The sequence below is a fragment of the Lactuca serriola genome, chromosome 4 (assembly GCF_051521515.1).
Source record: "Lactuca serriola cultivar US96UC23 chromosome 4, Lser_US96UC23_V15, whole genome shotgun sequence".
Lineage (NCBI taxonomy): Eukaryota > Viridiplantae > Streptophyta > Magnoliopsida > Asterales > Asteraceae > Lactuca > Lactuca serriola.
Window position 1 is genome coordinate 112608193 of NC_136411.1, and position 17370 is coordinate 112625562.

Consider the following 17370-nt stretch of genomic DNA (forward strand, 5'->3'; position numbering starts at 1 on the left):
ACCAACCGAGTTGAAGCAGAATTGATGATTGAAGATATGCATGGAAGAAGTCCTAGTAGAGTCTAGGGAAATTTTTATGATTATTTGGTAACACTCGTATGTGTTAAATTGTTTCGTGATTTAGGACTTGGGGACTACGAGACAATACTTGGGACGAGTATGAGTAGGTGTGAAAGGTCGTAGATGCATATACTACCAGAAGCACATGACTCACGCTTGGATCAGGGAAAGTCACAAGGTTACCAATAAGCCAATAATTGAGTCCGTTTTATTCAAGTATGTTGTTATCATCGTTTCGGTAATGACTAAGAAGATTGTTATTATTCTGACCCTAGTGGTCATATCAAATTGAGTCTGAATACGATGAGTGTGATACATGGTTCAGAGAACAAAGTCTGATGTAGTATCTGACTTAAGCTAGAAGATTGAAATGAAAGACAATCAAAGCGATCAGTAGACGTATCGGGATAGTTGCTTGTAGCTAGGAATGCTACCTTTTAAGATGCGATTATATCACATTAGAACATGAAGGGAGGTATAGTTTGTTCTGGAAATTTGACTCTAAAAGACCCGAGTCCAAGCATTGCAACATACGATGTTAGGTCATTACAATACGACACATCGGTCCATGGTAGTAATCCTAAGATTGTTAAGAGGAAGAAGCAGTCTCCAGTAAGGATCGAGATTATGACTTGAAGGTCATAATTGGGAGTCCAACGTGAGATAGGGAGCGGGTCCAAGATCGGGCACCGCCTGTAGTCAGGAAATCTTAGAGTTAGATACTCGTTTGAAGAAAAATCAAAGTTACGGTTATTACTTAGGATGAAGATATAATGCATGGAGTCATCATTTAAGCCCTGTTTCTTTGATGATTCCGGGAGTAATCATCCTAAGGGGGAGATAATTGTAACGCCCGTAGATCCGGGTTAGTCAATTTAGAGATAATATGGGTCGAAAGCGACTTTTCGACAAAAGGTTTTTTAGAATAAATAATCTCAACCAAGTTGTAGTATATGTTACAAGGTTTCCATACATATAAAGATCGTCGAAATCCAAGTTATAATGAAGAAGTTATGACCCGTTGATGTTTCGCGACGGAACCGGCACGATACAGGGAGGCGTAAATAGTGAATTTACGATAGAGCAAGATTTAGCCTTAGTGATCTAAACGAAAGTCGTAGTATATGTTAAACCTAGAGTGTGCATAAAAAGAACATCCAAATCTGACTTCGTATGAGGAAGTTATGATTTTTCTAAGATTTAGCATAGTAGTGCATAGCTCGAAATCTGAATTTTAGATCGGTCGATTTTTAGCCAAAATAATCTAAGCGATAAATGAAGATATCGTTAATAGGAGTTAAACGATAAAAAGACAGTCGAAAACGTAGCTCGTATGCGAAAGATATGGACGAAGCTTAGTCCCTACTCTTCGAGCGCTGCGAATTCGATACAGTTTTGTAAATCTGAGATAGAGTGAGAATTAGCCGACGGGATCTAAATGAAAGTTGTAGTAATCGTAAATACCAACGCGTGGATATAAATAACGTCGATAATAGAGCTCGTATGCGAAAGATATGGATGAAACTTAGTCCCTACTCTTCGAGCACGATAAATTTGATACAGTTTTGCAAATCGGAGATAGAATGAGAATTAGCCGACGAGGTCTAAATGAAAGTTGTAGTACTCGTAAATACCAACGCATGAATATAAAGAATGCAGAAAACGGAGCTCGTACGCAGAAGATACGGACGAAGCTTAGGGGCTACTCTACGATAAAATCCCTATAAATAAAGGATGAATCCTTCATAATTTCTTCACACCATAACCTTTCTTTCTCTCTCTAACTTCTCTCTAACCTCCCTAAACCCCTCCCAAGTCTAGGGAACCTCCCTAGTACAAGAAGAAAGCCCTGGAGCGCCCGATGGCTCCGAGAAGAAAAGTTTTCGGCTCGGAAACGCTGCTCCAGCGAAGCCCGGTTTTAATAAAAACCCGCTGTAAGTGATCTACGCCTATACTATATTTAATATAGCTTTTATTTAATTATAGTAACATTATTAGGACCTTAAAATAATTATTTGGGCTATTATTATGAGTTATATTGAGTGTTATTTAATGCTTATATAATAGTAATAATAGCTAGATTATTAATTAGTCTTGGCGAATAATAGACTAAACTCTACTGGTAATAATATTAGGTTTCGTCGAAGGAAATTTTTTTTTAAGAAGCGAAGCGTTGTCTGAGTTCGGAATCACCACCTTTTCAAGTGAGTGCATAGTTACTTTCATCTTACACATAGATATGAAGTATTTTATATAAATTACATGCTATGTGTGCATATTACTTGAGTACTTGTTGTCTATGCTGGATGAACGATTATATACATGTTTTAAATGATTTAAATTGTATATGTATTTTATATCTACGAAAAATGTTGGGGAAAGACATGGGTAGATGTAATAGATGAAATATGAGTGGGATGATGAGTTGAGAGGTGAAATAGACCGTGAGGTGAGGGTGAGAGGTGGACGATGTGAGAAGCCTTTTTCCCAAATGATGGTCCCGTCATTCAGCAGAGTATGGATGACAACCACGGACTATTCTAGACAGTCCAGTGGAACACTAGCAGGCTCGCAACCTGTAGGTGTTGTGAATGATGTGTTCACCGGTGTACTCTAAAAACCCATTGGTATGTATTGCGAATGGACTCTCGAAAACGATATTGTCAATAAAACCCTGGCAGATGCGCCTAAAGGACTCTACCGACAGAAGCACCTAATAGAGAACCTCATAACCCCGGCAGATGCGCCTAAAGGACTATTCCAGTAGATGTGCCCCATAGAGAATGTCACAATTTTGGCAGCTACGCCTAAGTGACGGAACTAGCAGTTGTGCTTGACAGATGTGTCATTTACAACGATGGAATTCATACCTATTCCTTAGGATACTCCTTAGGAATGAATGAACAAGAAATAGCTAATTCTTAGGGTAGATCCTTAAGAGTAAAGAAGATAATGGGGATGGGTAATTGGGTTAATTGTTTGACGATTAAACATAATAATTATATTATCGTGGGTTGAAAACCCTATGTACTCACCAGGTTTCCCAACCTGACCCACTCAGTTTATTTATATCACAGGTGTTGATATGAAGTCACATTACACTGAGAGATTAAGGAGATATAGATCACTAATGATAATGAATGTCAATTCTGTTTATGCTTATGTTTCTGTATTGACGATGACATCCCAAATGTTTTAAAATGAATAAAAATACATTTCTTTGGAAATGTTTTGAAAACGTATTTATCGTGTTTTTCTGGGAACAAATTCCGCAACGTTTTTATTAAAAGAGATACTTTGATTTTTATAAAGGATAAACAAAATCGGTCTTTTCTGGCCGTGAAAATGGGGATGTCACACAGATCTCTCTTATACTCCTTCCATCTCACCAGAGCTCGCGGATTTGGATGTTATTGGTGGCAGAAATCATAGATCTGGACCGGACTCATAGATCTGGATGCCAGTGATGGTGGAAACCATAGATCTGAACTTAAGTTTGCATATCTGGAAGACAAAACGACAGATCTAGAGTTTTTGACTCCATATCTGAGATCAGTGGAGTCCGAAGGTAGATCTGAAGCAAAAAACGTTAGCTACTCGACATTCCGATGACGGAAGGTGGTAAAATACGACGGTGGTAGGTGGCATGAATCATAGATTTGTACTGGAACTCGTAGATCTGGATGTTGTTGGTGGTGGAAATCACAAATCTGAACTTGAACTTACACATCTAGATTACTGATCTTGTGGTTGACGAAGAAAAAACGTCTATCTAGTGGTCATAGTAGATTATTGGAGTTTTTACTCCAGATCTGAGATTAGTGGAGTTTAAAGGTGGATCTGAAGCGAAAAATATTGGTTACTCATCATTCAGACGTCGGAAAGCATCTGATGACGGCAGTGTTAAGCGGCGACGGTAGGCGACAGGTGGCGGAGGTAGGTGGCAGAGGTGGTTTTGTGTTCTTGAGAGAGTTTGAGAGGTTTTAGGAAATTGTTTTGTAAAAAATGTTTGAAAGTGTTAGAAATATTGTTGGATAGCACACAAAAAGAAACTAAAATTAAATAGTTCTTAGGGTTCTTAACTTTTGGGGGTTCTCATTTGAACTTTTTATATATATATATATATATATATATATATATATATATATATATATATACACACACACACTAGGTGTGAGACCCGTGTACTACACGGGGTTATTAAAAATAAAAATTTAATATCAATATTTAAACATTAAATATTTTATAAAATAGTACTTTTATATAACATAATGTAATCTTTTGGAACATTTATAAAATAAATCAAATATTCTTTAGAGCATTGATGAAACTTTATTATCAAATTAATAGAATGATTTTATTTCCTTATAAAACTCGTTAGAATTTTGTGTAATTTTATTTTAAGAAAATGGAAATTCCCAAAAAATGACAAGTGGAAAATAATAACTCTAAAACTACATGTGGCAAAACTCTTGATAATTTGACAAGTGGCAAAAAACATTCATTTATTAGAGAGGATGAGAAATTCTAATTATATGACACTTGTCAACATGAGATTGAACCTATTCTTTTATTAGAATAGGGATATATATATATATATATATATATATATATATATATATATATATATATATATATATGGCTAGGTTATTTTGTTTATTACATTTATTGTGTGCTCGTAAGCACAATTCTAGATCAATGGATGAATAAAATCAATGATCATGATCTGAGGATCTACGATATTACAATAGGGTAACATGTACCATATAATCACATAAATTTCAGTAGAAGGGTGTTTTGGCCAATTAACCTATATTAAAAAAGGAAATTTTTGGATTTTAAGGGATAATTAATTTACTTTTTTTTTTTTAATTCTGAATTTTTTAAATTAATTCAAATTTAATTCTATTATAATTTCTAATACTAACCGATTTTATTCTGGCAGAATAACAGAGAGTCAAACATAAACTAGTAAATATATTTTCAATTTTATTTTTGTAGAATCTGGTTCATTCAATATAGTTTTTATAGTTAACATGTTTAAAGAATTATACAACATATTATTAAGAATTACATTTTCTAAAGAATATGGATTTTATTTTTTAAGAATCACTAATTACATTAATTCGTAAAGAATAAGACTTACATTTATTCTTAAAGATTAAAACAAAGAATGGTTAAAAAAATAAAAATAAAAACATCAAAATTTAATAAAAACACTAATTCATTCTGAAAGAATATTATTGTTAAGAAACACTTTATACATTCTGGTAGAATACTCTTGTTCTCCATGTTTTCTTCTTTTTCCATATGAAAGGAAGTCTCTTCAAAATCTATATCCACAAAAAAAAAAAAAAAAAAAAAAAAACATAATCAACTTTAAAATATTAAAACTGTTAGTATATTCTAAAAGAATAAACCTATAAAATTTAACAAAAACACTAATCCATTTTAAGAGAATATTATTGCTAATAATCATTTTATACATTTTCGCAGAATAAATTCTGTTAGAATATGCATTCGTTCTCTATGTTTTGTTTTCTTCATCACATCAATTGCTGCCTCTTTAAAACATAAAATATAAAAAACCATTAAAATCTAAAAAAAACATTAATTCGTTTTTCATGTTTTTTTTTTCCATATCAAAATGCAAACGTCAAGAAAATATTATTATCATTGAGATACAATTAGAATATATAACTTTACTGTAATTTAAATAATTTGTGGATTAAATTAAATGAAAATTTAAAACTACACAACGAGATTGGAAAAATACAATTAAAACCTAATTTTAACAAATCAACCCAATACAATTAAAACCTAATTTTAATGAATCAACCCATTAACTACAAATCAAATAACAGATTGAAGATATCAAATGAAACGAAAAAAGAAAAAAGCATTAATGACTATATTAATTTTCATATATACAAATCTTATTGTGATTTACATCCACCGATTCTTACAACTTTCAAAAAGCATTAATGTTATTCTTTAAAAACAAAAACCAAATACTAATAAAATTCAAACAGATCTAAATACATTTATCTCAATTGACAGCATAATAAATTATAAAGAGATGATATAGAAATTAACCTGCCATGATTTTCTTTCCATCACCATTGGCATTAGCTTCAAGCCTCCTATTTTTCTTGAATATTGATACCTTAATTTTCAAATAAAATTAGGGAATTCATTGAAACACTATGAGTGATGGCTGGAATAAAATTTCAAGAGAAATAGTAGTAGTGTTTTTGATCGGCGGCTAATGGACTTTTCGATTTGCAGAGGAAGAAAGAAAGAGATTAAGAACGTAAGTGGAGGTTTTAAATTAAGAATTTTAATTAAAGATATTATTAGGTCAACATATATTTATTTTGTTTCCTTAATTGCAAGTGCAAAAAATCAGAAATACCCTTTTTAATTTAATTAATTATTTAATTATTTGCTAAATTGTGATTTGTGCATTTAGCAACACAATAATTGCTTGAAACATTTGAACCCCTCTCTCTCTCTCTCTCTCTCTCTCTCTCTCTCTCTATATATATATATATATATATATATATATATATATATATATATATATATTTCTTGATATCATAATACTTTCATTCTGAAGTTGGAAAAAGAATATATAATTAGATTCTAAAAAATTATCATTTTAATATTGTTTGCAAGAATAAAGCCGACCTAGATGTAGTCATCTCAATTCATTGAGGGTAATTAACTTTTGCGTTTGTACTCATTTGGTCTCTTTCCTTTTTTTGTATTCAATATACCATCGAACTTGTTGTTTGTGTTCACCATAACCCTTTTGACCGACTTTTGACCTGTGATAGCCGGTCAAAGGGTTATGGTAAACACAAACAACAAGTTCAATGATATATTTAGTACAAAAAAAGGAAAGAGAACAAATGAGAACAAACTCAACAGTTGGTTACCCTCCTAAGTCATTTTATGAGATTCATTCTTGCTTCTCTTCAAAACATAACCCACGAAAGAACATTATTCATACATGTACAACTTTGTAATGGACTTGAATATTTATTAAGGGAATCTTGACTAAGCAGGCGCATTTCATGACTATATTTACATTTCCAATTGAATGATTTATCGTATCATGGATTCTAGACAAGTCTACAAACGAGTGGAATCATAAGTGCTGTGAGTTTTGAGTTTACTTAGCTTTAAGATCGAATTCATAGGATGAGATACAACATCAATATGTATAATATCATGCTGCTTTTGCAGACACATCACCATAATATACCTTGAGTTAAACGTTTATGCTGATAAATATACCTCTCATACACAATCATATCCTTTTGAAGAGAGGTGTTGACAGCTAATCACAATAAGCATAGCATAGACCATGTTTTAACGAAGTTACCCCTCTGAAACACTCTTCATATACGTTATAGCTAAAGAAGGTTGCAGTCTTTGATAATTTTACAACTTTAATTTCATTTAACTTTTTGGGGAAAATGACTCAGGAGGGTAAACAACTGTTGAGTTTGTTCTCATTTGGTCCATTTCCTTTTTTTGTACTCAATATACCATCGAACTTGTTCTTTATGTCCACGATAACCCTTTGGCCGGTTATCATAGGTCAAAAGCCGGTCAAAAGGGTTATGGTGAACACAAACAACAAGTTCAATGGTATATTGAATACAAAAAAAAAGGAAAATGACCAAATGAGTAGAAACGTAAAAGTTAATTACCCCCAAGAGTCATTTTCCCAATAATAAGAAGTGAAAGTCAATGTTTTTTAATTTATTTTTTAACAAAGCAAACAATAAGCCGTGCCTTTGCAATACTGATCTAGCAAAAAAATCATATGTTTTCTAGTTAAAATATTAACTTTTTTTTTTTCACAAAAATACATTGAACTTAATTCAATAATCAAATAATCTATATCTATAGTATATTATAAAACATATATGTTATATCTTGAATTTTAAAAGGTGTAACTTAAAAAGTTTTTTGTAATTATATATAAATAAATCATTGATACTTGTCAAAATTAAAAAAAGTTATTATGAAATTCACTTAGTTGCCAAATGAAAATTTTGAAATATTGAATTCATATATATAAATAAATTTAGATACTTTAATCTACACATCATTATTAATTAATTTACATGAATAGTCTGAACCACAATATATAAATATAAGGTTAAAACATTACTATTTTACTTAAAATTGATAATTATTTTATTACTTTATAATTAATTATAACATATACCAATTAATTTGTTTCTATTATTTTAATGATATCATATAATTACATATTGTATGCTCGATATGCAAGAAAGCCAAAAATAAATAAATAATAAAAAAAATAAAATGACACAATGAATTAACATGTTTTGATCAATATAAACATGATAACTATTCTATTAATCAATTGTTTTAAAAGTGATTACGGTGGAATCCTAACTACAAATATTTATAATCATAAACTTAAACAACTATAGGGACTGAATTCGTATACAAGTAAATCTTTGCCCAATTTCTTAGCCGATACCGGGACGTCTTTGCTGGGTCATATAACGATATGCCAAGCTTAGATCGAATCCTAGTAGAGAATAACTTTAATAGAGGTCAAATGGCCCGCTGAATTAGGACCTTGGATTATTCTGATTGGATCTCTAACCGTGTTTCGTATACAAGTAAATCTTGAATAATTAAAGATACCATGATACCGTTTAAGAAAACAATTCGACAAATGAGTTATTTGTCGCCATCTTTGTGCGGACACATATACGGTGTTATTTCATTTATATTTTAAATATTGCGTGTTTAAAGGGTAAAATTCCGTGGCATATTTTTGTCAGTAGCATACGTTGATAAAAATAATATCAAACATTACTGTTTAATTAGAAATTTACAATGTTACATAAATAAAAAAATAAAGAACACAAGAAATTTTGTTAACAATCTGAATGTACAGAACCTAGGGACGAACTGTCAAGGAGAACACAAGATTAAAATTTTAAAATCAAAACATAAACGGTGTTGGAGAAAAAACTGGAACTGCTATCATCTCATGACTCGATTTCCTGCAATTTGAGCTCAAAATATCATAAGATTAGGTTTATAAGTTGTAAATAATCGTTTGAAGTTTTCAACATGAGTAGTTGTTTTTTTGTTTCTAATAGTATATAGAGAATTTTACCAATAATTGTCGTGAAAGGGCTCAGATCGAGTTCTTCTCGCCGATTTAGGTTTATTCAATAGGTTCTTCTCAGATCTAGCGACGGCCGTTGATTCAGGGCTTCGTCTGAGCACGCCGTCTTCCTCAATTGCCTTCAGCACCGGCCTCCAGTGCTTTGTCGATTTTCGTTGATTTGTGCGCCGGCGAGATATGCAATCATCGGCGGAGATTATTTCTGGCTTCGATGTGTTGACAGAACAACCGAAACAAAAAACGCGATCGGAGAAGAAAAGCCTCATGGATACAAATCAAATTACAGTTTTTTATTCTTTACCTGGATTTTGAGGAGTAACGAATTACGAAAGGGAAAAAGGGTGAAGCAATTGCTGAAGCATATGGCTTGTGTGAGCTTTCTCTTTAATGGCGACTCGATAGTTGAATTCGAACATTCTGCTTCAGTTCATGTTCTTATAGTAAAAGTCACGAAAGAGAAGTTGAAAGGGATAGAGACAGGTTTCTAACGTGGCTTTTTCCAATCCAAATCCAAAAGATTGTACACTCAACACTGTGTCTGGGATAGTTTCGGTCATTTATTATTGAATTTCAATAATTTATTATTTTATTTATCTTTATGAAAAACGATTAAGATTAAAATTTTTAAAGTGTAGCCATCGACATCATAATTTTATGACAAAACTATAAAAATAGTCCTTGTATTTGTATTTTTTCGAAATTTGGTCAATTGAAAAAGAATCAAAAAATAAATAAATAAGAGCAATTTAGTTATTTCATTTTTGGAATAAACCTAATACACAAACAAATATGATGAAAATAACCGTTCTTACAAGGTTTGGGTTGAATCCTGAAAAAATTACAACAATGATCATTGTTGTTTAGCTATTTTTAGGATCTATTTTGTATTAAAGAATCAGGAGGGTTTGTTCCTTGATTAAAGTAGGTGTTAATAATCTTTTTAAAGATCAAAAACTATTATGTAAACATTTGATTGGAATGGTGACCGGTGAGAGGAGGCGACGGAAGACCAGAGACCAAAATTGGCAAGCTCTACAAACTGTTGTGGCCAAATTCTAAAGGGTAAAAACTGTACTATATATAGATATATGTTCGAATGAGAACAATTTAAGAATTTCTTAAATTGAGAAAATTTAAGAATACATTCCACTCAACACGTGCATCTTTTAAATTTTAATAATTAGAGGGCTTATGTGTAACTCAACCCAACGATCCATGTGCTTTCCTTCTTCATGCAGAATCATCAGCACCCCACTCGGATCTTCCCTCCACCAAAAACCGCCTCCTCTCGTTATGCCTCTCCGTCAGAGATCCTACCTTGCGCTCTTCTTCTTCTAACATTCTTTCACCTATTGTCAATACTTAGGTTGTAAACGAAGTAAACGTTCAACAAATTGTTCGTGAACCGTTCGGCAGGAAGTTCGTTTATTTAATAAATGAGCGAACATGAACACAAATTCTTGTTCGTTTAGTTAAACTAACGAACATGAACAATGGTCTCGTTCATCCAATTATGTTCGTGAACGTTCATTTATGTTTTTTGTTTACGTTTGTTTATGTTCGTTCATATAAGTTCATTTTATCTTCATATATGTTTAATTGTGGTTGATTACATTATTATATTATATGTTCATTTATGTTTATATATGCTTGTTTATCTTTGTTCATTTATGTTCATTTTTTTCTATTCTTTTAGCATGTTCACGAACATAAACGAACGAACATGAACAATGTAATATGTTAAACGAACGAACATGAACAAGAAAACTCGGTCATTTAACCGTTCGTGTTCATTCATTTGTTCGATTAACTTAAACGAACGAACATGAACAAGCCCCGTTTGTGTTCGTTTACAACCCTATCGATACTTGTTCCAAAAATCCAATGCTCAAACCCGACAATCCGAAGGTACTATAACTACTCTCTCTCTCTCTCTCTTTATCTATCTCTCTAGCTCATTAGATCGATAAAATGAGAATTGAGCGTAATTATCAACTATTTGGATTGATTACGAGCTCATGATAATGATTTTTTGATACAATCGGTTCATATTTGTATTTTCTGCTACATGTCATTTGATGTGATTCAACATCTTGTTCTTAATTGAAACCAAATTGGAATCGTTAAGCTCATATTAAATTAACAAGAATTAGTATATAAATATCTCGTTTTGTTCACTATTCATCTAGATTCTAGTCGTCTATCATCGCTATTACTTGGTAGGTTTGAGCCCTAAATTTTATAATTTGGTTGGTTTTTAATTGGATTATTTCATAGTTTCTACTTTTTACTACAGAGTGGAATGAACTTTATATATTTGTTTAGTTTGGGAAAGATATTATTCATTTGATTTAAATGGTAATAGGAATTGGGCTCTAACACTTGCATATCTTCTGTCATAGTATCATTCCTTGTTCATATCATATTGATGTTTAAGAAATTGGTGTCTCACCTGGTGAAACAAATAGCGGCCACCAGGTGTTTGACAAAATTTCACAAAGAAACATACTTGTTATTAAGATCTAAATACATACCTTGTTGTTGAGATTACTTATTTTACTTACGTCTTTTTCAAGGCCACATATGAGTTCAACTCTTTGATATGCAAACACATAATCGTTTTGTAAAATGAGATTTTTCTTTTTCTTTGTATATTGAAAAACACATCAAATAAAGTTACCACTGATTGCTTCTCATCATTGAGTTTCTTGTTGACTTATGGCGGATTTTTACTTTCCTCCTTTTTCATTTTACGGTTAAATTCTTTGATCAAACCTTAAAGGACATTTAATTAGTATAATAGGGGATGGATTAGAGTCTATTAGAGAGTTGATGATCACTGTAGGATTTCATGCACACAAGGTGTTTGTCATATTGTCTAAAGAACCTAGTAAGTGTAAAAGTGACATTTTATGTGAAAATCCTTAACTTTGAACCCTCATTAAGCCAAGCATTAAGGCCCTTAGGTTAAATTGAATTTCACATCTCAATATCCTAATAAGAAACCAACAATAATTTTAAAAGTGATAAACTTAATGCTTAACCATTAAGTCCTTAATAGAACGCCAAAAGTGATTTAAAAGCTGTTATGATCAACTTTTCCAAATCTGTCCTCCATCTTCTAAAATCCATGCAAGTCAATAAGAACACCTAAAAATCATGAGACTTAGTTTTCTGGAAATATTAGTGTGTCTAGTTTCTTAAAATTTGAATCACATTTCGAAGTTCCAAATCCTTGAGGGGTAAAATTGGCAATCTTTTAAGGTTGGTCCATGTTGTCACAAATTTCATGCATTATCGTCAAAAAATCATAATAAATTCATCAAAACTCCAAATGCGAAAATTCCAAATCCTATAGTTAGATATGGATGTATAGTTTCCCACTTAAAAGGGCCTGATGTAATTCGTAGTAGATTGGTACAGTTTATTCCAAGAGTGTTGAGTGGTTCAAAAAGTGACAGCTTAAAGTTATTAACTTGTAAATTTAATATAAAATCAACCAAAAATCATTAGAACAAGATCTTTATATTCCTGAAAAGATAAAAGGGGGAACTTTACCAATGATATTTTATTAAAATTTAATAATGGGTTGAAAGGTAAGAAAACAGATCCCAAAAGGAGCACTACAATCAAAGAGAAAATAAGGAAATATATGCATAAGTTTTATAAGAGTAATACAATAAAGCACAATCTAACCAATGTTATAATTAATGTGTAGGTTCTCGGAAAGGAAATGATTCATCTATCTCACGCTAGCTAATTTTCAGGTTGAAGGAGGTGAGTTACAATAACTCTCATATTATGTAAGTATTACCTATTTTATGTTATTGTTCATGGATACCCTAATTCGGTAGAGTGAACAAGGAAAGGCAGAATGTAGTTTGTTCTCTAGTGAGACAAGGAAACAAGATTCATTTCCACATTCTCGGTTAGTTAGTTGTTCCCATGTATTAAATCACATGTGATTATATGATCTAATCACATATGACTTATATACACAAGATTCATTTTTGTGTTTTCGATTCAATAGTTGTTCTTCATGCATATTAATCGTATAGTATGTGATTAAATACATAAAATGACATATGATTAAATACATGATAACAAATATTGAATTGAGAACGTAAATATGAATCTTATTCACATAAATCATATATGATTAGATACGTATAATCACATGTGATTAAATGCACGACAACAACTATTGAATCGAGAACACAAAAATGAATATTGTCCACATAAATCATATGCGATTCGATACATATAATAACATGTGATTATGTGTATCTAATCACATATGATTTATGTGGCTAAGATTTATTTTCGCGTTCTAGATTCAATAATTGTTTTTTTTCAATTTAATCATATGTGATTAAATACATTTAATTGGATGTGATTATATGTTTCTAATCACATATGATTTTATTTGGAAAAAACGAATCTTGTCTGTATAAATCATATGTGATTGGATACATACAATCACATGTGATTATATACACGATAAAAAATATTGAACCAAGAACAGGAAAACAAATCTATATCCAAATTAATCATATGTGATTAAATACATCTAATTACGTGTGATTATATAAATCTAATCACATATGATTTTTGTGGACACAATTCATTTTTTCTTTTTCGATTCAATAGTTGTTCTCATGTATTTTATCACATGTGATTATATGTATAATCGTATGTGATTAAGTACATGAGCACAACTATTGAATCGAGAAAGCAAAAATGAATATTGTCCACCTCAAATCATATGTGATTATATACATATAATCACATGTGATTAAATACACAAAATCAATTATTTAATCGAAACCGCAAAAATAAATATTGTCTACATAAATCATATATGATTAAATACAGATAATCACATATGATTATATGTATCCAATAATATATGATTTATTTGGATAAGATTCATTGCTACATTCTTGATTCAGTAATTGTTCTTTTTCTACTGTAATCATATTTGATTAAATACATATAATCACATATGATTTATATGGACAAAAATTAATGATGTCTATATAAATCTTATGTGATTAGATACATATAATCACATGTGATTATATACACGAAGTCAACTATTGAATCGAGAACACAAAGATAAATATTGTCCACATATATCATATGTAATTAAACGCATATAATCACATGTGATTATATGTATCTAATCACATAGAATTTATGTGGAAAATACTTATTTTCACATTCTCGATTCAAATATTGTTCTTATGTATTTAATTACATGAGATGATATGTATCTAATAAGATATTATTTATATGTACAATATTCATTTTCGCATTCTCGTTCCATAGTTGTTCTTGTACTTTTAGTCATATATGATTTCTATACACAAGATTCATTTTCTCATTTTTGATTCAATAGGTTGTCTTTTTCCACATTCATCATATGTGATGAAATACAATCACTCACATACAATTAAATACATAAGAAAAAAATATTGAATAAAAAATGTGAAAACATATTATCAATATAAATCATATATGATTTGATACATATAATTATATGTGATTAAGTACATGAGTACAACTATTGAATTGAGAAAGAAATAATGAATCTTGTCCACATAAATCATATGTAATTAGATACATTTAATCACATGTGATTATATGTATTTAGTCACATATGATTTATGTGGACAATATTCATTTTTTTGTTTTTAATTCAATAGTTGGTCTCGTATATTTAATCACATACGATTTATGTGAAAAAGATTTGTTTTCATGTTCTTGATTCAATAAATCATATGTGATGAAATATATATAATCATATGTAATTATATACACAAGAACAACTATTAAATCAAGAACATTAAAACAAATTGATGTCCATATTAATCATAAGTGATTAAATACTTATAATCACATGTGATTAAATATATGATAAAGTTTATTGAAACGAACTCAAAAATGAATATTGTTCATGCAAATCATATGTGATTGGATACATATAATCACATTTGATTATATGTATCTAATCACAAATGATTAAAGTTGACAAAAAATAATTATTGAATCAAGAACGCAATAATGACATTTGTGATTAAATATATCTAAGCACATTTGATTAAATATATCTAATCACATGTGATTATATGTATATAATCACATGATTTATATGGACAAAAAAGAATATTGTTCATATAAATCATATGTGATTAAATACAAATAATCACATATGATTATATACACATAATCATGGTTGGTGGTGATGGATGGAGATGGTGTGTAGTGATGTTTGGTGGTGGTATGTGGTAAGTGGTGGGGGTGAAATGTGTTGGATTAGATGTCTAAGCCCATAAATATTATTGGTATGTATTCGACCCGAGAGTAGTATGGTCCATTTTGGTTGCACTTCACTGGAACAATTTATATGGATAGTCGTTTGAGAATAGTATGTTTATGATTTATATTAATATATTATAAGTTCTAATATATTAATATGGAATCATATTATTTAATTAGTATTTATTAAGAATTAATTTAGTGATAAAAAAGGAACTAATTAAATATGGACTCTTATATTTATATAGAGTGGGCCAATGCTTATTTAGAATGGGCTAGGCTTGCATGGAAAGTCCATGGATAGTCTCCCATGGATCTTATGGAAATGAAAGGTCATGGGTATTAGGGTTTACATGAATGTAACTCTAATCCACCATACTATATAAAGGGGTCCTTGACACATGAAATGGCACTAGTGTGTGAGAAATTGTTGGGTTTTGAGCAATCTAACACTTCCTAAGTGTGCATGCAACCCTAATAAACCTTGGATCTATGTTTGTCTAAATACATGCAAAATAATAATTTCCAAGGTTCATAACCTATCTAACATGGCATGGGGTACTTTTAAACATAAAAGAATTAGATGAGATTACATACCTTTTTGATGAGTTTGATTCTTAAGGAGTTTGAGGGCCAAGCACCAATAGTGTGAATGCCTCAAATGGAATCACAAATCACCACAAACTGTTGGAAAACTTTGAGAGAGTGTATACACACTATAAAATTGGCCACACACAAACACACACACTAGTGACACTAGTTACCCTAGCCCCATTTCATGCTCCATAAGCATGCTTATATAGTGTGCATGGTTAGGGTGAAACCCTAATAACCCATGACCTTTCCTTTCCAAGGATCCATGGGTTAAAAGCTCCATGGATCATCCATGGACTTCCATATAAGCCTAGCCCATTAACAAAAGAGCATTAGCCCACACTATATAAAACCAATAGCCCATAATCTAATTAGTCTTCCTTTTAATCTCTAAATTAATTCATAATTAATTTAAGACTAAAACTAATTAAATAACATAACCTCATATTAATATATTATAACTTATAATATATTAATAAACATATGTGTATAACTCTCATAAAATTATCCATAAATAGTTTGGATGAGATGCAACCCAAATGAACCATGCCGGGTCGGGTCAAGTATATACCAAATAAGTTATGGACTTAGACACCTTATCCAACAAAAACAAGAGTGGGCCAATTTCTAGTGTGCTTGTTAATCTCTCAAGTTTTCCAAGGTGTTTTTGGTGATTTGTGATTCCAATTAAGGATTCCACAATATTGGGTCTAAGCTCTTAAAGTTGCTTCATATTATGCTATTTAGGATAAAACCTTGGAATATTGAATATTTGCATGTAAAATAGAGAAAACATAGATCCAAGGTTTATAGGGTTGCATGTACACCATAGGAGTGTTAGAATGCTCAAAACCCATCAGTGGTATCATTACCTTAAACTGTTTTGGACTTATAAAACCTGTTTTTGATGTGGTAATGATTATGGTAAATCAATTTCAAGGTTATTATCAAAATTTCAAGTTTATGTGTGTTTATGTAATTCTTGAAATTGTTGATATAATTGTTCATACACTTATGAGTTTTGGTATATCATAGGAATTATTTGCAAATTTTTGTTAGTTAATTCTTGATCTAAATGTGTTTTAATGGAGTCCATAATTTTTCCTCAATTTATGGATTACCAAAAGTCATTTCTTTTAAAGATCCATTAAAAATTCATAAGTTACACAATTGAAGAGTCTTTTTCATCATAATTTGTCTTATAG

General features: G+C 30.8%; 1 long non-coding RNA gene across 1 annotated transcript; it reads right to left on the reverse strand.

Annotated features, from left to right (window-relative positions):
* Positions 1-8906: 8906 nt before the first annotated feature.
* Positions 8907-9779, reverse strand: LOC145102346 (uncharacterized). Its single transcript, XR_013706135.1, has 2 exons — positions 9239-9779; positions 8907-9122 (listed from the first exon to the last, which is right to left on the reverse strand). It is a non-coding gene; the product is annotated as an uncharacterized LOC145102346 (long non-coding RNA).
* Positions 9780-17370: the final 7591 nt, after the last annotated feature.